Source organism: Puma concolor, chromosome C1 (assembly GCF_028749965.1).
Source record: "Puma concolor isolate L17-30 chromosome C1, mPumCon1.1.hap2, whole genome shotgun sequence".
Taxonomy (NCBI): Eukaryota; Metazoa; Chordata; class Mammalia; order Carnivora; family Felidae; genus Puma; species Puma concolor.
The window spans coordinates 77,641,501-77,665,115 of NC_141674.1; the positions used below are offsets into that span (position 1 = coordinate 77,641,501).

Consider the following 23,615-nt stretch of genomic DNA (forward strand, 5'->3'; position numbering starts at 1 on the left):
ACACAGAGCATGAGCAGGGGAGGGGCAGAGCAAGAGAGGGACACAGAATCAGAAGCAGGCTCCAGGCTCCAAGCTGTCAGCACAGAGCCTGATGTGGGGCTTGAACTCACGAGCTGTGAGATCATGACCTGAGCCAAAGTCAGACGCTTAACCAACTGAGCCACCCAGGTGCCCCTCCACTGTACTTTTTAATTTTTTTTTTTTTTTGAGAGAGAGAGAGAGAGAGAAAGAGGCAGGAGGGAGGGGCAGAGAGAGAGACACAGACAGACAGAAAGACAGAGAGACAGAGGATCCAGAGTGGGCTCTGCACTGACAGCCCGAGCCCAATGCGGGGCTAAACTCATGAAATGTGAGATCATGACCTGAGCCAAAGTCAGACGCTTAACTGACTGAGCCACCCAGGCATCCACTGTACTTTCTACCAGCCTCTAACCCTTGACATTGTTTCTTGATTGTACCTCACGATCTCGCTGTTCAACCAATGTTTGTGGAGATTCCAATATGTGCCAGGCACTGGCTTACACTTGGATTCAAACTTTGATCTGGCTACTCCTCAAGGACATCGGCTCAGACTCAGACCCAGCCTTAAAGCAGAGCCTATTTTGAATAGGCCCCAGGTTAAGTTTGAGTGCAATATTAGGTCTGATGGGGCTTTCCATCTGGAATATTTATTTCATAAGAAAATCACTTACAAATGTGCTGCAAAGTAGGGAGCTGGCTGGATTCCCAGGGAAAAAGTGACCTGGATTGTAGGTGCATCTGCATTCATACATCAGAACAAGGAGGATACATGTGCCTGATGATGAAATCCATGGAGTACCTTGGTAACATATTACTCACTGGGTTTGCCTGCTTCTGATAGTCAGGTTGGGCTAGGTGAGTGTGATAACTGACAGCTACACAATCTCAGGGGTTTAACACAACAAACAATGAAAGCTATTCTTCATTCACACAAAGTCCAACGTGCATGTTGCTGGTTGTGTGACTTGAAGTCATGAGGTCAGGGTTCCAGCTCCTAACATCACGTGTGGCTCTGACATAGCGGAGTCCTTTGTTCCAGGCACAGAGATGGCAAGGTGAGGGACCAGGGAAGATCTTGCTGGGCATTTTAGGAGCCAGGCCCCAAATGCCTGGCATACACACCTGGGATCTGAATGAGCACCGACAGCCTCTGCCACACACAAGAGGGGAGCCATTTCCATTGCAGACAATCTTAAAACTAAAAAGTCATTTTCCATTCTTTCTAGGATTTTTCTATCTCATCCAGCAGGCTTTTTTTTTTTTCTTATATGTCGCTAGTCAGTCATTAAGCCAGAGACCCTTTGAGGCAAATGTTCTAAATTTCCCCTCTCCTACTCTGAGTCACGGGACAGCCATATGTGTTAGAAGAAGGAGCACATGGGGGGACAGCTTCTTTGCTTGTCAAGAAATGGATCTAATAATACAAGCAATGTAATGACATATGCAGCAAGAATTCTGTAAAGGGAACTGGTAAGAAAGACAAATCCACCCTATTATTTCGGCGACCCATAAATAAGCCCAGAATATGTGGCATATCCTGAATTACAGGTCTGTCTTAGGCTTTAAAAGCATCATTCTCTTCCTGACTGGAAATATATGGTTAGATCTATATAGCATTTGATAGTTTTCTGATCATTATCTGCAAATATTCTTCACTGAACATCTGTTGTCCAAACGCATCCTACACAAAGTTACAATCATAAATTCTATTAAGCTTAGAGAAAATGCAAGTGTCCTCCTTTGTCACTTTAGGCCATCACATCTTCATTCAAAAGGATTTTCCCATTAGAGGATCTCAAAGTAGAGATGATGGTACATGCATTTTCATACATGTGCATTCTGGTGCCTGCCCAAATCCAAACCTTGTTCATGTCAGTAGTTAGAAATATATTAGGATGATAGAGCCTTTATTTGTATAGTTGGAGCTTCAGTATGTAGTCCCTGCAACCTCACCCCACACCCCCAAGAACCAGGAAATAAGGCTGCCCTTCGAGTACCAAACAATAAGATCAACATCAGAGAGAAGCAAAGTCACGTGAAGGAGAGCCCCTACTAGCAATGTAAAATCCCACCAGCAACACAGGGAAAGTGTAACATACACAAGGGAAGACTACATCCATTAGAAGAGCAGCTCGTCAGCGCTGGAAGACTGGAAAAAGGAGAGAATCAAGGGCATGTGCTGATGGCATAAGCAAAGGACCTTGAATGCCAGTGCAGGGGATTGAGACTGGATCCCGAAGTGATGAAGTAGGTATGTTTGTCTTCGGTGCCTTTCTATTTCCCCCTTGTTTACCTAATTCAACTATTTTTAAAACCCTCTCTCCCTCATTTCCTCCAGACAGCCAATACTATACCCATTTCTTCCAAAAACCAGTATTTTCGGAGGCAATAGGAAGTCATGGATGGTTCTGGAATTACTCAATTACTGATTCTTAACTTTATTATACATATCATATATGTTCAAATACAAGACGAGATGGGTTTTTTTCCTGAAACACTATTCTTTGGTAAAAAGGAAACAGCCTTATATTTACGGCCTCAACAAGGCTCTTGTGAGGCTACTCTCTCAATTACTTTATTGTGCATGGCAAAGTGCTATTTGGGAAAGATTCGTCCAGGTCAAAGGGGGTCTAACTCAATAAACTGAGCCACTGGGTCTCATTTACAAAGGCATCTGTGATGTGAAGATGAACACAGAGAGTTGAGACCAGTTGAATTCTAGTCTTCAAGCCCCAATTAGTTCTAGATCCATTTGCCAGATGGAAGCATCAGTCTATATTCATTTGGTTTCATATTCAGGTCATCTATCCCTTCTTTTTCTGATCCCATTACCCTTCCTCTACTCACCCCCCCCCCCCCCACCCCGGCCTGGCAATTCTGCTCATGACTCTGAGTCTACCTTCAGGAAAAGAACATATTAGTCATGGAGACTTTTGAGCACTGGGGTCCTGATGGAGGTTATTTCTCATTGCTGACTAGTGAACCAGCAAATTGCCTTTATTCTTCAGTCTCTCTACTTGGCTAATGAATCTCTACCCCCAAGAAAAAGGATCTGTTCTTGGTTGTTAAAGTACTGAGTCTGCAACACTGAAGTCCAGATCAGCCCCTGGGCAATCCCCAAAGGTAGTGATGGGCACAAAGCAAGACTTCCCGGCAGATGGAACTACTGATCTTGTTTCTCAAGAAAACTTTTGGACTTGTTGTGTGGATGAAAGAGAGCCCTTGATTTGGTCATACGATGAATATTTTCTATTTTGGACGGCAAGCTTTCAGCCTTCATCTCTGTGCAGCTCTAGGGGGTTTCTCTTTTGTATACTGAGAATGAATTTTGCAAGTAATACCCACAATTTGTGTGTTGCTGGCAGTTTTGGAGGAAACAGACTTCTCAGTTCATATTAGCAATTCACAAATAAGAAGTCACAGTATACTCAACACAAAGTGTGAATAAGAGCTGAACTGATGTATGCTGTGCCTTCCAGATCTGAAAACAAAGACTGGGGCCAATAGGTTGGCAAGCAATACTTTGTCTTTTTTGGTGTAAAGCTCCCTCCCCTAGCTCCTTAGGGGATCTGTTTCTTGGCAAGTTCACCTGTATACAGGCATGCACACCTGAAGCACATGTCTATGAAATAAAGTTGTGATGGGTGTTTTGGTCTGTTGCCTTTTTTTCTTTGATGACTCTATTCTAGACATGTTAAGTAAGCTTTCTCTAACCAAGGGAGGCTAGTTTAAAACATGGATTGTAAATAAAAGCTGAAAACATCAGGAGCCACTGCTTACCTAGAACTTGGGAAATGAGAAATCTTCCCTGGCAGTTTTGTATGATAGGAGAGCAGAGGTCACAGAAAAACTAAGTGGCTAATTCTGATAGGCTAATTCTGTAACTCCCTGGAACATGCGCATGATCACACGGCACCCTGTCCCCTCTTTTGTAACTTTTGCCATGGGTGCAATTAACCAATTATGAAATCATTAGGTTGATGTCTACATTTTTGTAATATTTCAAGTTCCAAGAAGGCAGGAACTGTGTCTGGCTTTTTTCCCCTCTAAAAACTCAGCCCCTTCTACAGTGTCTTGTACCTCGAAGATGTTTAGTTAATATTAGATGAATGGATAATATACAATCCAAGGGACTATGTCTTTCATCTTTGAACCACTCACTAATGCCTGGCAGAGTGTCTGGCACAGCAAGAACTCAGGCATCAGTTGTGGAAGGAGAAAAGGAAGGAAGAAAGGAAAGAAGGAAAGAAGAAGAGGTCATCTCCATCCCATGAACTCAGCACAATTGGACTCGAGGTTTCCTGATTAATATCATCAAAGGGGAAATCCTCTTCTGTTAGCAAAAGGTGTGAAAAATAAACAGAATGCCATCTAATTTAATTTGAGCTGCAAAGAAAGTGACTAACGAGGCATTTCTGTATTTGGGTGGGAGGAGGACACTCTAAGTGCTACCTGGAAATGGCTTTAGTTACTTTGGTGACTGTTATAGTCTTGTGAGAATAATCTCTTCTTAATAAGGACAATTACTTAGATTTATTACTCCTCTGTGGTCTTGTTAAAGATCTAAGAAGAATCCTATTTAAATGTAAAGAACAATAGGAGCTTTTTAACAGGGAGCAAGTTTTAATTAAAGCCCAAGCATCAGATTGGTGCCTCTGTGGCTGGGTGGAAAAACTGGGTTAAAAAAAAAAAGAATAAATAAACAATGACACCTACTTTACCTACTTTTGAAGGAAAGTCCATTTTGAATGAAAAGCCTCAAAAGGGTATCTGTATTCAGATTACACAAAACATCCCTGTTTTGAGGGTGGCCTTTTGGAATCAAGTCCTTTTCCTTCACTTAATGAAACATCCTTTAGGGTTGAGGTAATGAGCTGGATTACATGCTGGGAGCCCAATCCAAGAAGCAGAGCTGGGATGACTGATGGGAATCACTGCAATAACACACAGTGGTATTTAAAAACTATTTTAGAATGTTCCTAGGGAGGAACAGGGACCCAGAGTGCTCCCAAAGAAATGCATTGTCCCAGAGACTCCCATCCCACAGGTAGAAAAGTTCAGGGTTCTTTCTGCTTGAGTTAGATTAGCAAGAGCTGTTTGGAAACCCCAAAAGCTCTGGCCCTGAGGAAATGTCATTAAAAAGACAAAAACATAGAATGAAACAAACAAAAAGTCTGATAAGCCATTGGATGGGTAATCTAATAAGCCAACGGGTGTGCACCAAGCAAACAGTTTCTCAGCTGTCTGATGTGGCTAATGTTTCCATGTTGGAGTAGTGCATACAAATGCAGCTGTCTGCTGTCTGTAACATTATTCTGCTCTAAATAAATAACCAACAGCAGTCATTTAGATGCATTTTGGGTGACGGTGGCACATGGGAACTCATGTCATCTAACCTGAGCCAGAAGTATTTCCACATTAAATTATATTATTGAAAACAATGAAGGAGTAAGCATGGGGTGGGGTGGGAGTAGGGAGGCTCTTTCTTGGCTTATGGGGTATGTTCTGATTTTATGTCACCCTAGTGGTCAACAAATGTCATACCAAGAACAGATGAACACTAAATGAATCTCTTCTTGTGATGATTATAACAAGACTGTAAAATGGAAAACAGTAAATATAACTCATCCTTATTAAGGCTCCCTGGTATTTGTTTCCAGCTAGAGCTCCTAACAAGAGAGTAAACAATACTTGGTCTCTTGTGATTGCTAATTAAAATGCAATAAATTATGGAATCAATTTAAATTCTGGATCAGCTCTACAGTGAGTTCAACAAACCTCCTAAATTTTATTTTCCCCTTGGGGTCTCTTCCGGAACGTTGAGGTACAGGAGTGTGTGTGCATGGTCTCTCTTTTGTTTGATTTTTAATTGCTCTGGTGGCTCTTTCAAGGAAAGATGGCCAATAGAGAACAAATTCCAGGGTCTTGGCATGTTTTCCCTGCCTCTGAGTTACCTCCTTGTTTTGGCTTACTGTGTGGATAACGGAAAGTCTTGGGCAACTGCCCAAAGTTGTTTAGTAGCAGTGGCCTTTGCAAAGTACCCAGAATAACCAAATAGCCCTGGTTCCCCACAGTCTTGTTTGGGCTGGGAACAATGGGGTCTAGGTGGAATCCTTATGTAGCTAATACATGAAGGTAGAGTGTTTGTCAGCAAGACCCAGCAGGAGAGGAGGCTAGTGCCTCCTAAAAGAGGAAGATAGATAGATATAGATACGGGGGCGCCTGGGTGGCTCAGTTGGTCAAACATCCGACTTCAGCTCAGGTCATGATCTCACGTCCGTGAGTTCAAACCCCGCGTCAGGCTCTGTGCTGACAGCTCAGAGCCTGGAGCCTGCTTCGGATTCTGTGTCTCCCTCTCTCTCTGACCCTCCCCTGTTCATGCTCTGTCTCTCTGTCTCAAAAATAAATAAACATTAAAAAATTTTTTATAAAAAATTAAAAAAAGATATAGATATAGACAGGTATAGATATATGGATAGATATAGATAGTTATATATATAGATACAGTATTATAAGTCAGAAATGTTTCTACATTAAATTATATTATTGGAAACACTAGGGGCGCCTGGGTGGCTTGGTCAGTTATGCATCCAACTTTGGCTCAGTTCATGATCTTGTGGTTTGTAGGTTGGAGCCCCACATAAGGCTCTGTGCTGACAGCTCAGAGCCTGGAGCCTGCTTCAGATCCTGGGTCGCCCTCTCTCTCTGCTCCTCACCTGCTCATGCTCTGTCTCTCTCTTTCTCTCTCTCTCTGTCAAAAATAAACATTAAAAAAACACCACTAAGGGCGCCTGGGTGGCTCAGTCGGTTGAGCATCCAACTTCAGCTCAGGTCATGATCTCACACTCCATGAGTTCAAGCCCCGCGTCGGGCTCTGTGCTGACAGCTCAGAGCCTGGAGCCCGCTTCAGATTCTGTGCTTCCCCCTCTCTCTGCCCCTCCCCTGCTCATGCTCTGTCTCTCTCTGTCTCAAAAATAAATAAAAACATTAAAAAAAATTTTTTTAAATAAAAAAAATACTAACGGAGTAAGAATATACAGATATAGTTATATCTGTCCTTATATCTATGTATTCTTTTCTATATATCTATAGTTATATAGATACATAGAGTGTATATATATATATATAATGTATATATATTATACATTATGGCTATATATTACAGATAACTATATCCATATAATATATCATAGATAGTAGTTAATAATTTTGAGTTATTAGCAATAATTATATCACATACATTGTCTATATATTGATCTACAGCTATATCTCCATATATAGATATATAGTTTCATTCTGTGGCTATTTTAAATTTAGTAGATTCTGCAAGAAAGCAAAATATTCTAACAAAGATTCCCTCTGGGAAAAACAAAGTTACTTTAACCAGATGTGGCAGTAGCTCTTTTAAACTGTCAGAGAGAAGACAGGAACAACTTGCTGTGACTTATAAGTCTAATCTCAGACACTGGGTAGGGTGCCCACAGGGAGACCCTTGCAAGTCTTTGTTGACAGCTCCTGATTTGCATCTGTGACAGGCAGGTAAAGTGTGAAGAGGAGATGTGCGTGGTTCCAGCAAGAATACAGTTCAACTAGGGCTGCCCTCGGAGCCGAGCCCCCTAAACAGAGCTGATCCACGACCCATGCCTGCTCTTTCCCTGTGTAGACATGCCTAGTTCCTTTCTGCCTCCTTCAGACAAACAACACCAGCAGTTTCATCTTGTGCTTCCTAAGAAGTAAGTTTGGCACAGTGAGAGATGTGCCATCTACTGACCGTTACTCAGCTATAACTCCAGAGAATTAATGTCTGTCCTATTTGAATGTGTGGCGTGCTCCCCCTTCCTTCCCCTCATTAGTATTTCACAAACTCTTGTGGGTCATTTGCAAGGCAAAGGACATTTTCACCTTATAGATAGACTGTATGATCTCTTTGAAAGCCAACATGACACAGGGGAATAAACATGGACTTAAAAAAAATTTTTTTTTTACATTTATTTATTTTTGAGAAGCAGAGTGAGACAAAGTGTGAGCGGGGGAGGGGCAGAGAGAGGAGACACAGAATCTGAGGCAGGCTCCAGACTCTGAGCAAGCGGTCAGCACACAGCCTGATGCGGGGCTCGAACCCATGAACTATGAGATCATGACCTGAGGCGAAGTCAGACGCTCAACTGACTGAGCCACCCAGGAGCCCCTAGGGAATAAACATGGACTTTAAAGTAAGACAAAGTTGGATTCAAACCTGTTTTGTCTCTTGTTAACTGCATATTCTTCAGCAAGTTATTCTGCCTCATATATAAAATAAGGTTAATGATGTCTACCTAGGGGGCACCCGACTGGCTCAGTCAGTAGAGCACGTGACTCTTAATCTCAGGGTCCTGAGTTTAAGTCCCATGTTGGGTGTGAAGCCTACTTAAAATACAAAAATAATAAATAATGCCTACCTAACCAGGATTATTACAAATGTTAAGCAAGTTCTTATATATATAATGCCTGTAATAGCTAGTAGACACTCAATAAAAGTTAAAACAATTTAAAATTTGGTTTAGTCTGTTCTGTTGCTTTATATCCATTTATCATTTCATATAATTTTAAACTCCTAAATATAAATGCTTCCATGCCTATTGTCCCAGATTACTTTCTTAAAGGAGTAGCATGACAATATACTTTTTTGAGAGAGGGAGGGAGGGAGGGAGGGAGAGAGAGAGAGAGATAATGCACACACGCACACACACATAGACACACACGTGAGTGGAGGAGGGGCAGAGGGAGAGAGAATCTTAAGGAGGCTCCATGCTTGTGGAGCCTGATGCAGGGCTCCATTTCACAACTGTGAGATCAAGACCTGAGCTGAAATCAGAAGTTGGACACTCAACTGACTGAGCCACTCAGCCACTCTGCTGGGAGAACACACATACATATGTACATAGAGCACACACACACACATACACAGACATAGCACATGCACACACAGAAGCAGAGGCAGATAGATGACTTTCTAAAGTACCTCAAGCTTTGAGTTGTCATCATCATTAAGAAGGAAACATGTCCAGTGTGAGAAAACACACTCAAGCAGTTAATGCACAATGCATCATAGGAGATGTCTTCTTCCCTGACCTTTAAAAAACATGTTCTAAAGAGCCCAGCAGAAGCAGGGTGGGCTGCCTGCTGGTCAGGATGACCAAATTCTGTGCACCTGTGTTGGAAGAAAATGTAAAAACCAAAACTCAGCAATCACTTGCTCTGATCCAAATATGTGGTAGCTGGTAATGAACATATAATGGTGATTAGTTTCATTCTGCCCTGGAATATCTCACAGGAGTACTATTGGCAGAGCTACAAACAGTAACTAAAAAAGACCACATCTTTAAAAAGAATACTTGGCCACAGAAAGGTTTTTTTTTCCCTCTCCAAGCTACAGCAACCAGAGAAGAAAAAGAAATAAATGCCATTTAAATTGGTTAGGAACAAGTAAAACAGTCACTCTGCAGATGACATGATACAATATAGAGAAAACCCTAAAGATGCCACCAAAAAATTATTAGAATAAGTTAATTCTGAAAAGTTGTAGGACACAAAATGAATATATGGAAATTGGTTGTGCTTTTATACACTAATAACAAACTAGGAGAAAGAGAAATTAAGAAAATCATTCCATTACATGCAATCAATTTGCATTCAACAAAAAGATTCCTAGGAGTAAATTTTTAAAAATATCTTTTATTTTAGAGAGTGAACGAGCATGTGCAAGTGGGGGAGAGGGGCAGAGAGAGGGAAAGAGAGGTACAGAGAGAGAGGGAAAGGGAGAGAATCTTAAGTCAGCTCCACACTCAGCACAGAGCCCGATGCAGGGCTTGATCCCACGACCCTGGAATCATGACCTGAGCCGAAATCAAGAATTGGACACTCAACTGACTAAGCCACCCAGGTGCCCCTCTAGGAATAAATTTAACCAAGGAAGTTAAATCTTGTACTCTGAAAATTCTGAGACTGATGAAAGAAACTGAAGATGACACAAATAAATGCAAAGATATATTATGCTCATTAACCAGAAGAGTTAATATTGTTAAAATGTTCATATCATCCAAAGCAATCTACAGACTCAACGCAGTCCCTATCAAAATACCAATAGCATCTTCACAGAATTAGGATAAATAATCCTAAAGTTTGTATGGGACCACAAAAGGCCCTCAAAAGCCAAAGAAATCTTGAAAAAGAACAAAGTTGGAGGCATCACACTCCCTGATTTCAAGTTATACTACAAAGCTGTAGTAATCAAAATAGTATGGTACTGGCACAAAAATAGACACTAACATCAATAGAACGGAATAGAGAGCCCAGAAATAAACCCATATTTATATGGTCAATTAATCTACAACAAAGGAGGCAAGAATATACAATAGGGAAAAGACAGTTTCTTCAATAAATGGTACTGGGAAAACTGGACAACTACATGTAAAAGGTTGAAACTAGACCCAGTTTCTTGCACCATACACAAAAGTAAACTCAAAATGGATCAAATATTAGATATTTGATATTCAGATATTAGACCTGAAACCATAAAACCCCTTAAAAAACACAAATAAACAAAAAAAAAATGTAGTCTCTTTGATGTCAGTCTCAGCAATGTTTTTTTTGATCTGTGTCCTCAGGCAAATGCAACAAAAGCAAAAATAAACTATTGGGATTGTTTCAAACTACAAAGCTTTTGCACAGTGAAGGAAATCATCAGCAGACAAAAACACAACTTACTTAATGGAGGAAGATATTTGCAAATAATATACCCAATAATGGGTTAATATGTATACATATGTGTGTGTGTGTGTGTGCGCGTGTGTGTATATATATATATACACATATATATATATATATATATATATATATATATCATACAGCTCAACACCAAAAAAAAAAAAAAAAAAAACCCCAAAGAATGTGATTTTAAAATGGGCGGAGGACCTGAATAAGACATTTTTTCCAAAGAAGGCATTCAGATGGCCCACAGACATGTGCAAAGATGCTCAACATCATTAACCATCAGGGAAATGCAAATCAAAACCACAGTGTCACCTCACACCTGTCAGAATGGCTAGAATAAAAAAGATAAGAAGTAACAAATGTTGGTGAGAATGTGGAGAAAAAGAAACCCTCATGCACTGTAGGTAGGAATGTAAATTGGTGCAGTCACTTTGGAAAACAGTATGGAGTTTCCTCAAAAAATTAAAAATACAAATACCATATGATCTAGTAATTCTACTACTAGGTATATTTACTCAAAGGAAAAAGTGTGAATCTGAAAAGATATCTGCACCCCTATGCCAACTGTGGTATCATTTACAATAACCAAGATACAGAAGTAGCCCAAGTGTCCATCGATAGAGAAATGGATAAAGAAGATATGGTACACACACACACACACACACACACACACAGAGGAATACTACTCAGCCATAAAAAATAATGAAATCTTGCCATCTGCAACAATATGTATGGACCTAGAGGGTATTATGCTACATGAAAGAAGTCAGACTGAGACAGACAAAATGCCATATGATTTTACTAATATGTGGAATCTAAAAAAAAAAAAATGAAAAAACAAAACAGAAACAGACTCATAAACACAGAGAATAAACTAGTGGTTGCCAGAGGGCAGGTGGGTAAGGGGACGAAGAAGTACAAATATCCAGTGATAAGACAAATAAGTCATGGGGGTGAAAAGCACAGCATAGAGAATAGTCAGTAATATTTTCACAATGTGTTTGGTGACAGCAGTCACCACTACACTTACCACGGCCAGCATTTCCTAATGTATATAAATGTTGAATCACTGTGTTGTATACCTAGAACTAATATAATATTGCATATCAACCACACTCCAATTGAAAATTCATGCATTCATACAGAAGTTTCTTCTCTGTGTCCTAATTGCTCTTGTATTTTTGATATGACAGTGCCCCGTGTAATAAGCCTTTTCCGTTTGTGCTCGTTCTTGTGTATGTAGTAAATCGAATGTTATCTTCCCGTTCCTCTCTTCTGCCTGGTGACTTCTCTGCATTGATACTGCTCAGTGTTGGAGGGGGTCCTGCAGAGCCAGTGCTGAGTCAGCTCAAGAAGAGGAGCCCTGGCCTGGAGACAGGCTGTGAGCAGACCACCGTCCCCAGAGAGGAGAGAGTCCCCAGAAAAATTCTGTTAGAAAATAAATGCTTCCCAGGGCTGTAAGAGGACAAGGGAATCCTTTTATCACAGAAGGCCACCAATCTTAATAGATGAAAAAGGAATTTTTCTTAAAAAGCCCCAACGCAGGACAGAGGCCTGGGGAGACCACAGTCAACTGGCCCACCAGACCTTTGGAAAGAGGTGTATCAGGTTCTTCAGGCCCTCTCTTTTTTTCATATCTCATAATCAGTAAATAAACTCTGTTGCCTTAACCTTAAAATATATCCTGGATTTGACCACTTCCCACCATCGCCACCATCACACGCTGGTCCAGGCCCTCACTGTGTCTCACCTGGATTCTGCAATAGCCACCTACTTCTCCCTTGCTCTCCTATTAGGCCATTCCCCACACAGCTGCCAGGGTGACCTTGCTAAAACTACAACCTGCCACGTCACCCCTCGCCTCAAAACCCTCCAGTGACTTCCTCTGCATGCAGAACAAAACCAAGTCTTTACAAAAGCCCACCAGACCTGCCTGATCTGCTTTCCAGCCTGCCCCACTCTGACCTGTTCTCCTGCTTCCTGTCCAGAGCTCCCCCCAGCCCCGCCAGGATCTTCCTCTGGGTGCCTGGGGCGGTGAGCTGCTACCTCCCGTTTGTACTTTGCCTTTCCTTCCTGCGTTCAGATCTTGTCAAAGGGGCTGCCCTGGCTGGCCCATCTCAGCCCCATGCCAGACTCCTACTCTTCTTCCCTGTGTTATCTTTTTCTCTCACTGCCTAACATACCGATCTTTTATATATTGCATCTCTGTTTTATTTTATCCTGCTTATTGTCTGTCTCCTCCTACTTCTATTCACTCCTGAGTCACCATTGCCCCAAACCTGTGCCTGGCGCACAGGTGTTTCATAAGTAAGTGAATACCGCAGGCTCTGCGGGTGGCTCCTTGGGGGAGCACAGAAGGGCAAGGTGGAAGTGGCATGCAGATGTCATGGAACCTGGCTTTGGAGGAAGACGTGGGAGAATAGCCGGTAAAACAAGCTGTTTGAAGCCGGCGTGATGGCCTCAGCATCTGGCACGCAGCCAGGCCCCCTGCAGCCACTTGGAAATATTACTGAACTAATAATGGACACCTTTTCTTCAGACTGGAGAAATCTGAAAAAGGATCGAGCCAAAACCAATCAGAGTTGTTGATTTCAGAATCCTATGATGCCAGGTTACCCAGAGCCTTTCACCTGGATGTCCTCTTGCTAGGGCACCTTTCCTTTACTAATTAAATGCAAACATCTCAAGTTTTATGGGCCAAATGCTATGGGAAGCCTAGTAACTTCCCCAAGGGTCACAGTAAGTCCCTGTGGCCCACATACTCTGAGTCACCTCTCTCACAGACCTCCTGGGCCTGCCAACCTGTGTCTGACATGTGTCAGGATCCGACTTGGGCTGTACTCCTCCCTCATCCTGTGGAGTCCACAACCCTATAAACCCCGATAATACAGAGTAGTGTATACAGCAGGCTCATCCTCAGATTAGGCATCAATACAACACATCAAACAATTAATTTGAAAATTAGTTATCCTTCTTCCTAAAACCTAAAAGTTCTTCGGCTCCTTCCATCCCATGATTTCTCACTGCCCCACTTTTCTCCTCAGGCCACACAGACGCAGGCAGGGTGAACCTGGCCCATAGCTATACCTTTCCTCATTGGGTCTGGCACAGAGTTCCCTGGAACACCTTCATCTGCAATGTCAGAGACATTGAGACTAGGTCTTAGGAAGCCGTTTTCCATTTCAGTTAAGTACGTGTGATTTGAATTTTAGGAACATGGTTTGGAGTTATCTCAATTAAATGTTTTATGAACACGATTTCCAGCTTGCAAGTAGTTAGAAAACTGCTTCTTTCTCACTCCTGTGTGTGGTGGGAAATTAAGAACAATTTAAACAGGTCCCACCTTCCCCAAGAACTAATAATTCAGACCACAAGCCCCACTCACACCCCCTGTCAATCAGCCACTGTGGATTTAGGGGAGGAAATAAGAGAAAGACAGGCACCAGAGAAGGTGCTCTGGCTCTGTGCATTTTGTAGGCAATGGAGTGTGGGAAGGAATTAAGACTACAAGAAAATCTGCCTTACACCTCACTTCCATCATACTCTTTAGGAATCAAGTTGCAAATCACCACTTACCCCTGAGAGCAGGCTTTATTTCAGCAGAATGCGAGCCCTCAGCTGGCCTCTGGAGGATCATGAGCACAGGAGTGCCGAGTGCTCCTGGCTGATTGCAAATCAACAACACCTATTTTACCTTGGATTCTCAGAGTGTGGTCCCCAGACAAGCAACATCAGCATCAGCTTTCCCTGGGAACCCATCAGATGTAAATTCTCAAGTCCCACCCCAGACCCACTGAACCAGAAACTCTGGTGTGGGGCTCAGGAATGTGTTTTAACAGGACCTTCACGTGGTACTGATAGACGCTTAAGTCTGAGGACTTCTGACCTGAGGACCCCTGCCCCCAGGTCTTCTTGAAGTTAATGTTGGGCATTCTGTGTAGCTTATATGCAAAGTCAGGCCTCCAAATCTGGTGAGATCTGCTCAAGCATTTCCATGTAATGGGAAAACAGTAAAAAGCAACTTAACTTTATTTATACAGATAGATGAACAAAAAAGGCCCAGAGAGGAGGCTGGATGGTGCCACTTAAAATTTTTTTAAATGTTTTATTTATTTTTGAGAGAGAGAGAGAGACAGACAGACAGAGCATGAGTGGGGGAGGGGCAGAGAGAGGGGGAGACAGAATTCGAAGCAGGCTCTAGGATCTGCACTGTCAGCACAGAGCCTGATGCTGGGCTCGAACCCATGAACCATGAGATCATGATCTGAGCTGAGGTCAGATGCTTAACCTACTGAGCCTGGATGGTGCCACTTTAAATCACGAGGCACAACAATGGTGTGGCTATCCATGTCTTCAGGGGTGAGATGCTGGCAAGATCAGCCTTCCAGTAGCCAGGAGCCGACACACAAGGGAGAAAAGAAGGCCCCTGAAGTCCACTGAGCTGTTGCAAAGCCCTCAGGTCCTCTTGGTACTGACTTACTTTCCCATGTACCCGATGGAAGCCTGACAACTGTGCCTCAGCTCCCAGAAGTCTGTGCTGGATTCTGTACTAAGCGTCCTTCATCTTACAACAACCCTACAGTGGGTATTTCTTTTCCATTTTATAAACAAGGAAACAGAGGAAGTTAATTGTTCAAGTTCACACAGGTAGTAAGTAGTGAAGCTGGAATTTACTCCAGAATGTTGGACTCTAAAACACCTGGCTTCACCTGCAAAACTCTGCCTTCTCTACTCAGAAGTGATGAATGGGATTTATAGGTAAGCTTATGGGAGAAGGAAATGCTAAGGCCAGGGAGAAGCCTGAAAGCCACAGCCGAACAGCCATGTGCAGCTCAGCAGCCCAGGCAGCCACTGGGAGGTACCTAGTGGCAAGAATTCATTTACACAAAGAAAAGGTTGGTATATATGCTAACCCAAATCCAAAAGCTAGGGAGGCAAGCAGTTATGTTAGAAAGTTTGAAATGCAGGGCGCCTGGGTGGCTCAGTGGGTTAAACGTCCGATTTTGGCTCAGGTCATGATCTCACAGTGTGTGAATTCGAGCACCATGTTGGACTCTGTGCTGACAGCTCAGAGCCTGGAGCCTGCTTCGGATTCTGTGTCTCCCTCTGTCTCTGCCCCTCCCCCACTCACCTTCTGTCTCTCTCTCTCTCTCTCTCTCTCTCTCTCTCAAAAATAAATAAACTTAAAAAAAATAAAATTTGAAATGCAATGTGGTTACACTGAGTGGGTTACAATAAAAATATCATTTAGTTATTTTGGAAGATTTTTACCCTCCCAGAAAACAACCCATTTTACTGATGGTGCCAGCTAGATAAATGATTACTGCAATATACTTTTGTTCAAATGCATGATGGGTTTTTTGAAGGATGAGTTTAGTTCTGAATTCTAGACAGGTGAAGAGTGTAGCCATTCCTGGTGTCTCAACTGATGAGCCCCAGCGACAATGCAGGCAGCCAAAGCACTTCTCCTGTGGTTTGGGTAGGCAGCAACCTCCTGGGAATGCACCTGAACCTCGAAAGTGTAACCATAGCCAAGCAGGTGTAAGCACTTTGTTATTACCATGATTGTTTTAATAAGCATCTTCGGCAAACTTACCAAACTTATCTTCTTGAAAAAAAGAATGTAATTCTTTTTCCCTGGTAACAGGGGAATAACTTATGAAAATAATGCCTTACCATACACAGACAACACTCAAACAGGCGATTAATTAGTACTTGGGCCTCCTGCCTGTTCCTCACATGCATATGGGCTCTGCCCTTGCAAGAAGGGGTAGAGGTATTCATGTGAAACACTAGAGAAGCTAAAGCATTCCTATTCTGAGGATGGAAGAAAGATTAATTATTCCTTTGAATCCTATTGGGTGAAGTGGGTTTTTTTTCCTTTCCATCCCATAACACAACAGGAGAATTATTTCCTAATAAAACTTCCACTAGGCCAGACAGTGTTGATGGAACATAATTTTTAATATGCAGTGGCCTGGAATCTGACAGATATTGGCAGAGTGGGTGCCCCTGTTTTAAAAAGCTGAATGTGGCTGACAGTAATATCACTGCTTCCTTATGTCTATTATAGTCAGTGCAAGGTTAGACAAATACATTCCCACCAGCACAAAATAGCAACCTTCCAAAATGTATGTCAGTGGTGTATTTACAGCCAAATCCAGAAGGAGCTTGTACTTCTTATGCTGTTCCCATTAATGAGACAAATGTCAGCATCCATAAGCTATTTTTTTGTTCCTGCTTATCAAATCTTTCAAAAAATTGATAACTAGTCTTTATAGATTGTGAAAGTCAGATATAACTCTGAATGTATTACTTTACTGGACCCCTTGGGGTAAACTTATCACCTGGAAACCATTTTACATGGACGATTTGACTTTCATGTGGCGTGTCATAATGCACCCTAGATGGAAATCTAAAATAAAATATCTGGACTACAACCTTCCTCTTGGTGGAATTTATGATTCCCTCAGTACAATAATTTTGAAAATTGTATCCCTTAAGCTACAAGACTTGATATATTATTAACTGCTTGAATTGAAGAAGCTTTCCAATAGGCTTACATGCTATCTAGAGGCATGGATTAATTTCTATGGAACCACAAGCTTATCTCAAACTGTTTTTCAGCAATCTAAACTGCCAGCTTCATCTTCTTCCTAGGATGGAACAGAGTGTCCATTTCATCCAGGATGCGCTGCTTTTAGCAAAGCTCTTCCAGAAGATGGGGACCATGGATCCACTAGAGAATTGGTTGTTTTCAGTCAATCACACCCCAGGGAGACTGATGTCCACTTGGGGCTCTTATCTTTCTATTTCTTGTGACATTTCTTGTGGTTTTAAGTCTAGTCTGGCCAAACTGAACTGGTGAACAAAGAATGCTGATAGGAGGGAGTTTGGAGGGCAGTGTTTTCATGAATTTGGAAAACAACTTTTTTCTTTCCCTCGAAGGGGCTTGTACTGCTGAGAGAAACTGTTCAACTGTCTTCTGCTTGCTTTCTCTGTTCCTCTTCTCTCACCACAGATTCTGGGCAATGAAAATCAGCAATGACCAGGTACATAGGAACCATGAGACTCTCCAAGGGCAGAGGGGGCCAGGAATCTTTCAGCAGGGCTCATTCTAATAAGATTCGTTTTCCGTGCCAAAGTTGTGTTGCGAATTCATTTAATTATATATGTTACAGTCAATTCCATATACTGTAAAGATATTACCAATTGTCCTGATATAAGGACAGCTTCCATAAATACTATTTCTAGGGACACCAAAGGGCTTGAGAGCACATCACCATGGAAACCAGTGTGGCCTATGGCTGTAGGTACTCTGAAAACACGGAAGTGTTTAGGATCAGTCATTCCACAAGGAGACTTGAAATTCCCTGGAATTTTACAGCCCATGCGTGAAAGAAATAGTTTTCCCCAATTTGACAACAATCCTAAAACCTTACGTGACATTTCCTGTAGCAAGTTGCAGAAATGATATAAACTTTAAAAAACTAGCATTAATAAAAAACCCTTTTTTAATCAGTCATATTAGAGGTAGTCAATTGTAGGGAAAAGTGTTGAGGTGTGTAGCCAGCTAATCGATCACGCCAGGTTACTTTTGTGGCTTTTGTGAGGTTTGTAATTTGTTGTGATTTTAGTTTGTAGTTTTGTTGTGATTTTTTTTCTCAACCTAATTAATATTCATATTTACCCAATTTTGTATCAGTAATTTTGTATTCTTTTAAAGAGAGCCCTCCAAATTGTGTAAGCTTCAGGCCCCACAATTACTGGCTCCACCCCCGGGTGGTTTAATCACCCTTCTCTGTTAATCAGATGCCTAACTTTGGATAATATAATCACCTTCTATGTGTGTAATTTGATCAATGACCAGAACTAAACTTTTTAAAATTTTGAGTTTTAAAATCTTTCTTAAAGCTAAAGCATCATATGTATCTCCACAAATTATTTTAAGAGACTATATTGAATACATCAGCAAATTGACATTGGGATTGTTTTTCAAGTTAGCATAATCGAGTTCTATAAAGTCTCTAAGGTTCTCTATGAAAAACATACATTTATTGTGAGTTTCTAAATTTCCCTTGTTCCTTGATAGCTATTTCATTATTTATTAGTCATCTTTAATCATCTCTTTTAGAAAGTGTGTATAGACCAAGGACTTTATTCATCTAGTAAATGTTCACATGTAGGGTTTAAAAATATGTTGAGAATTAGCTACCTGACTTATTTAATAAGTAATTCAGTGATCAAATACTGAGTCAATAGGAATCAAGTCTCTTACTTAAAGTTACTATTTTTTTATGAGCAAATCTGAAGTTAACACTTAAGTGATCATCATTTAGAGGAAAATGTTCTCCCTGAGGGAGCCGTGGGCTGGATTACAAGGTGAAGGTAGTATTGTGTATTCCTATGGCCTTCTCAGCAGCCAAGGTACCACAAGCAGTTTCTAAACAAATTTGTTTTGCAGATGGGAAAGGAGTCAACAAGCAGCCTGACTGGTGCAGGGCCAAAATTTGGGGCATATTTGAGAGAAACCCATCTACTTCCTCCAGGCAGCCTGGAGGATGCTTGCCTGGGAGCAGTGCGGATGATTCCAGGATGTGTCTCTTGCCAGCTGTGAACTCCAAGCCACAGGTCATGGGGCAACGAAACAACAGTGGGCACTTGGCAAATTTGTGGTCATTTCTGGGCTACAGTAATTTCCCCACTCATCTTATGGTCAGGCTGTTCGAAAACTTCTTAGAATATAAAAACTGGAGCCTCCTTTAGCCCTTCAAAAAACAGGTTGTCCCTGCAGCGGACAGACTAAAATTAGAGAAAGCGCCACACAATCTCTTCCACGGGAGACTCCTGGGCACACATGCTTCTTTGTTAGCTGTACAGAAAACCCAAGTTTGCAGTTGGTAACTTTGGCTGTCACGAAGTCTTTGCATTTGTAGAGCGTTTAGCTTATTGACCTAAATGTTCTCATGTTTAGGAAAAAAAAAAGTAGTTTAATTAATTCACAATAAAAATCCTCCATTTCATAGAAGATAAAACTCATATAACCCAAACAGAATTGAATGTGTTATATGATGCAGTCATCAGCATGCAGCAGCCTTAAAAATTACAATATCTGACCTTAATATGTGTGAATCTATCAGGATTCCATTGTCGACATGTATATTTTTCAATATTCTTCTCTGAGCTGAAATCATGTCATTTATATGCAAATGACCACATCTTCAGCAGCTGCTGCTTCTCCGTTGAAGCCGAGGGACTTATTTGCACTTAATAAAGCCTCATAAATAGGTTTTGCCTCTAAAAGGGTGGGGGAGCAGGAAACCCATCGTAGCCTTTTACAGTTACCAGCTTCTTTTTGTTTTGAAAGCTAGCGGCCACCCCTAAAAAGGATGGTTCTCAGTTTGCAAAGAAACACGATCTTCACCCAGCCAGTTCTCCTCCTTCCCTCCTTAGAATACAAATCTCTTGTCCTTCCTGGGGCCTTCTGCCATTGAAGCTGTAGACAACGTCCAATCTCCAGCAGGGACTGTGATTTAATCCAGACTTCAGTGCAAGAAGGGCGGCCCTGTCAGCAGAGCCTCTTGCCAGGTGGTCGGAGCAGGTGTCCAGCTGGGGAAGACCCTCTCAGGCTCCCTCGGGCTGTCCTGTCTGAGGGGAGGTGGCGATGGAGAACTTCCGGGCCAGCAGAGAGGAATTTTTCCTTTTTGGAGTTACGAGTTTCCCTTTGAAAACACTCTACATAGAAAAGGGGGAACATTTGGGGACTGTGTGTACACTCTGCTGGCCCAATCAAACAGTGTTAAGACCACATTAAAAATGCCGTCATTCATGTGATAAGCACACGTAGCTCTCTTTTCTCCTCTCACTACCATCTTCCTAGCTGGCCATTCTTGTTCAACAGAACTGGATGAAAAAGGAGGATTGTATGCATTTGGAATGAATCCCACCCATTTTTTAATTAATGCTCCTATAAAACCACCCAGGTTTCTACTTTAGGGTCAACAGAAACATTTAATTTACCACTTAAAACCATTTAAGACAGGCTGAAGACGAAGAAGATGAAGATGAAGACGAAGACGAAGAAGAAGAAGAAGAAGAAGAAGAAGATGATGATTATGGGATAATTGTCTCCTGCTGTTAGATGCTAAGACAAATCTGAGGCACTTATGAAAAATAAATAATGATGGGAAGCAGGGTCATTTATTTTTAAAGCACTGTGTTGCTGATTTGGTAATAATGACCTATTATCCTTGTCAGAGTAATAGACTGTTACTGGAGCTTCATTTCTGGTGTGTGGGCAACTGGTGTAGTAGAGATGATTATACGGTCTGATAAATGTGTATAACCATCAAAGACACTGGTTGACAATACTATCATTAAATTGTCACCAGCTTGGCAAAGAGACAAACATCGCTACCACATCGAACTAGCAGAGAGGTTTATAACTGCAACAACATCCTAGCATGATATTAATGCAGATAACTGAAATCATATGCACACCCTCAAAATCCAGCCAATAGGAGCGACATGTAGCAGGGGAGGAGTCAGAAGGGGGAGATAGCTTGCTCTTGATATATTTAAGATTTTACGTTGCTATACTTTTAAAAAATGTGATAAAATACATTTAACATAAAACTTACCATCTTAACCATTTTTAAGAGCACACTTCATTGTTAGGTATATTTATATTGCTGTGCAACTATCACAACATCCATTTCCAGAACTCTTAATCTTGCAAGTCTGAAACTTTGCACTGATTAGATAATAACTCCTCATTCCCCTCTACCCCTCCAGACTCTGGAAATAATCATCCTACTTTTTGTATCTATGAATTTGACTACTCTAGATGCCTCAGGTGAGGAGTCACACAAGTGCTTGTCCTTTTGTGACTGATGTAATGTCCTCAAGGTTCATCCTTGTTGTAACATGTGTCAGAATTTCCTTCCTTTTTCAGGCTGAGTAATATTCCATTGTATGTATATATCACACTTTTAATACATCCATCCAGTGATAGATACCTGGGTTGCTTTTATTTCTTGGCTATTGTGAGTAATACTGCTGTGACATGAATAAACAAATAGCTCTTTGAAATTCTGCTTTAAATTCTTTTGATTGTATACCAAGAAGTAGAATTGCTGGATCATATGGTAATTTTATTTATTTTTTGAGGTATCTTCATACTGTTTTCCATAGTAGCTACACCATTTAACATTCCTACCAACAGTATGAAGGATTCTAATTTCTCCACATTCTCATCACCACTTATTTTGGGTTTTTTTCTATAGTAATCATCCTCATAGGGGTAAGGTGGCACACATTGATTTACTTTTTAATACAATGATGTACAAGAATAATTGTTTATGACATCATCATGAAATTTTTCACATTTTGAATGACTTATTTAATGAGAGATTAAATACTAATTTGCCAAGTATATTTACAACTACAGTAGAGAGTGATTTAGGAGCTTCTCTGGCACCTGTACTATGTATTTTTATTTTTTTTTCCAACGTTTATTTATTTTTGGGACAGAGAGAGACAGAGCATGAACGGGGGAGGGGCAGAGAGAGAGGGAGACACAGAATCGGAAACAGGCTCCAGGCTCCGAGCCATCAGGCCAGAGCCCGATGCGGGGCTCGAACTCGTGGACCGCGAGATCGTGACCTGGCTGAAGTCGGACGCTTAACCGATGCGCCACCCAGGCGCCCCTGTACTATGTATTTTTAATAGAAATTTGTCCCCCCCAAATTATTTGTATGCTTAATTATATAACTCATACACATATAGTGATACCTAAGAAGCTTCCAACCCATCAAATCCAAACCCATCCCATCCAAACCCATCCCATCAAATTTAGTGGAATCCCTTCAATAAAGTTCTGTCAAGTAGTTGTCTTCTCTGTGTTTCAACATTACCAGGGATGGAAGCAAAACATTATGATTGTCTTACACTCAGCTTGTTTTTGAATAAAAAATTTCTTTAAAGATTTTATTTTTAATTAATCTCTACACCCAATGCAGGGTTTGAATGCACAAGCACAAAATCAAAACACACTCTACCAACTGAGCCAGCCAAGTTCCCCTCGAATAAAACTTTTGAAAAAATAATACAAGTTGCTTAGACATGTACCCCATACTCTACTTATAGGGTTTGATGTTACACTAAAGTCAAAGACTAGAATTTTGTGGGAAAATTCCACATTGTTATATTTAGTCTGTTGTTTTGGCCACATGAGAATCTTTTGAATCCTAATTTTACAATTTAGCATTCTTTCACTAATCAGCAAGCTGTAAATGCTAACATAAAAGTCGTTAGTGAAAACGTCAAACAATTTAGGACTGAGGGGCCAATCTCTAAGTTATTCCTCCCAGAAATCTTCCAGTGGAGTTATATTTCTTAAGTAGCAATGTTAGGATTATTCAACAAGTTAAAAGTTTTCCTACCTGTAGCAACCAGTGCAGTTCTTTCATAAGGGTATCACAAGATTCTTGGTCAGGCTGTAATACCAATAATCTTGGTCTATAAAAATTCCTCTGGTTTCCAGTATATATCCCTTTAGAGAAAGGAAAATGCATTTAGGTTGGCATGACCTTACTGAACCTACACTATTCCTGGAGATCACTATTTACCTTGGAAACAGGTGAAACTATCTTTAATATAATTAGTTCTAGGTTTATTAACTATTAATTCACAATATTTATTCCTCACAATTAAAGATTTCTGATGTCATGTAAACTATTTAGTCTATAAAAATAATAATGATACAATGAGTAGCCACTGTGCATCAAGTATTTATTATGTGACAGGTGCTGGCTAAAGTGCTCTATGCTGCATTGTTTCCC

At 41.1% G+C, this 23,615-nt stretch overlaps 1 long non-coding RNA gene across 1 annotated transcript in view; it reads right to left on the bottom strand.

Moving 5' to 3' along the window:
* Positions 1 to 23,615, bottom strand: part of LOC147578167 (uncharacterized) — a 49,750-nt gene that overhangs the window by 21,142 nt on the left and 4,993 nt on the right. The window contains exon 2 of the long non-coding RNA XR_015254870.1: positions 23,217 to 23,326. This is a non-coding gene — a long non-coding RNA (uncharacterized LOC147578167). The remainder of the gene's footprint in view (positions 1 to 23,216; positions 23,327 to 23,615) is intronic.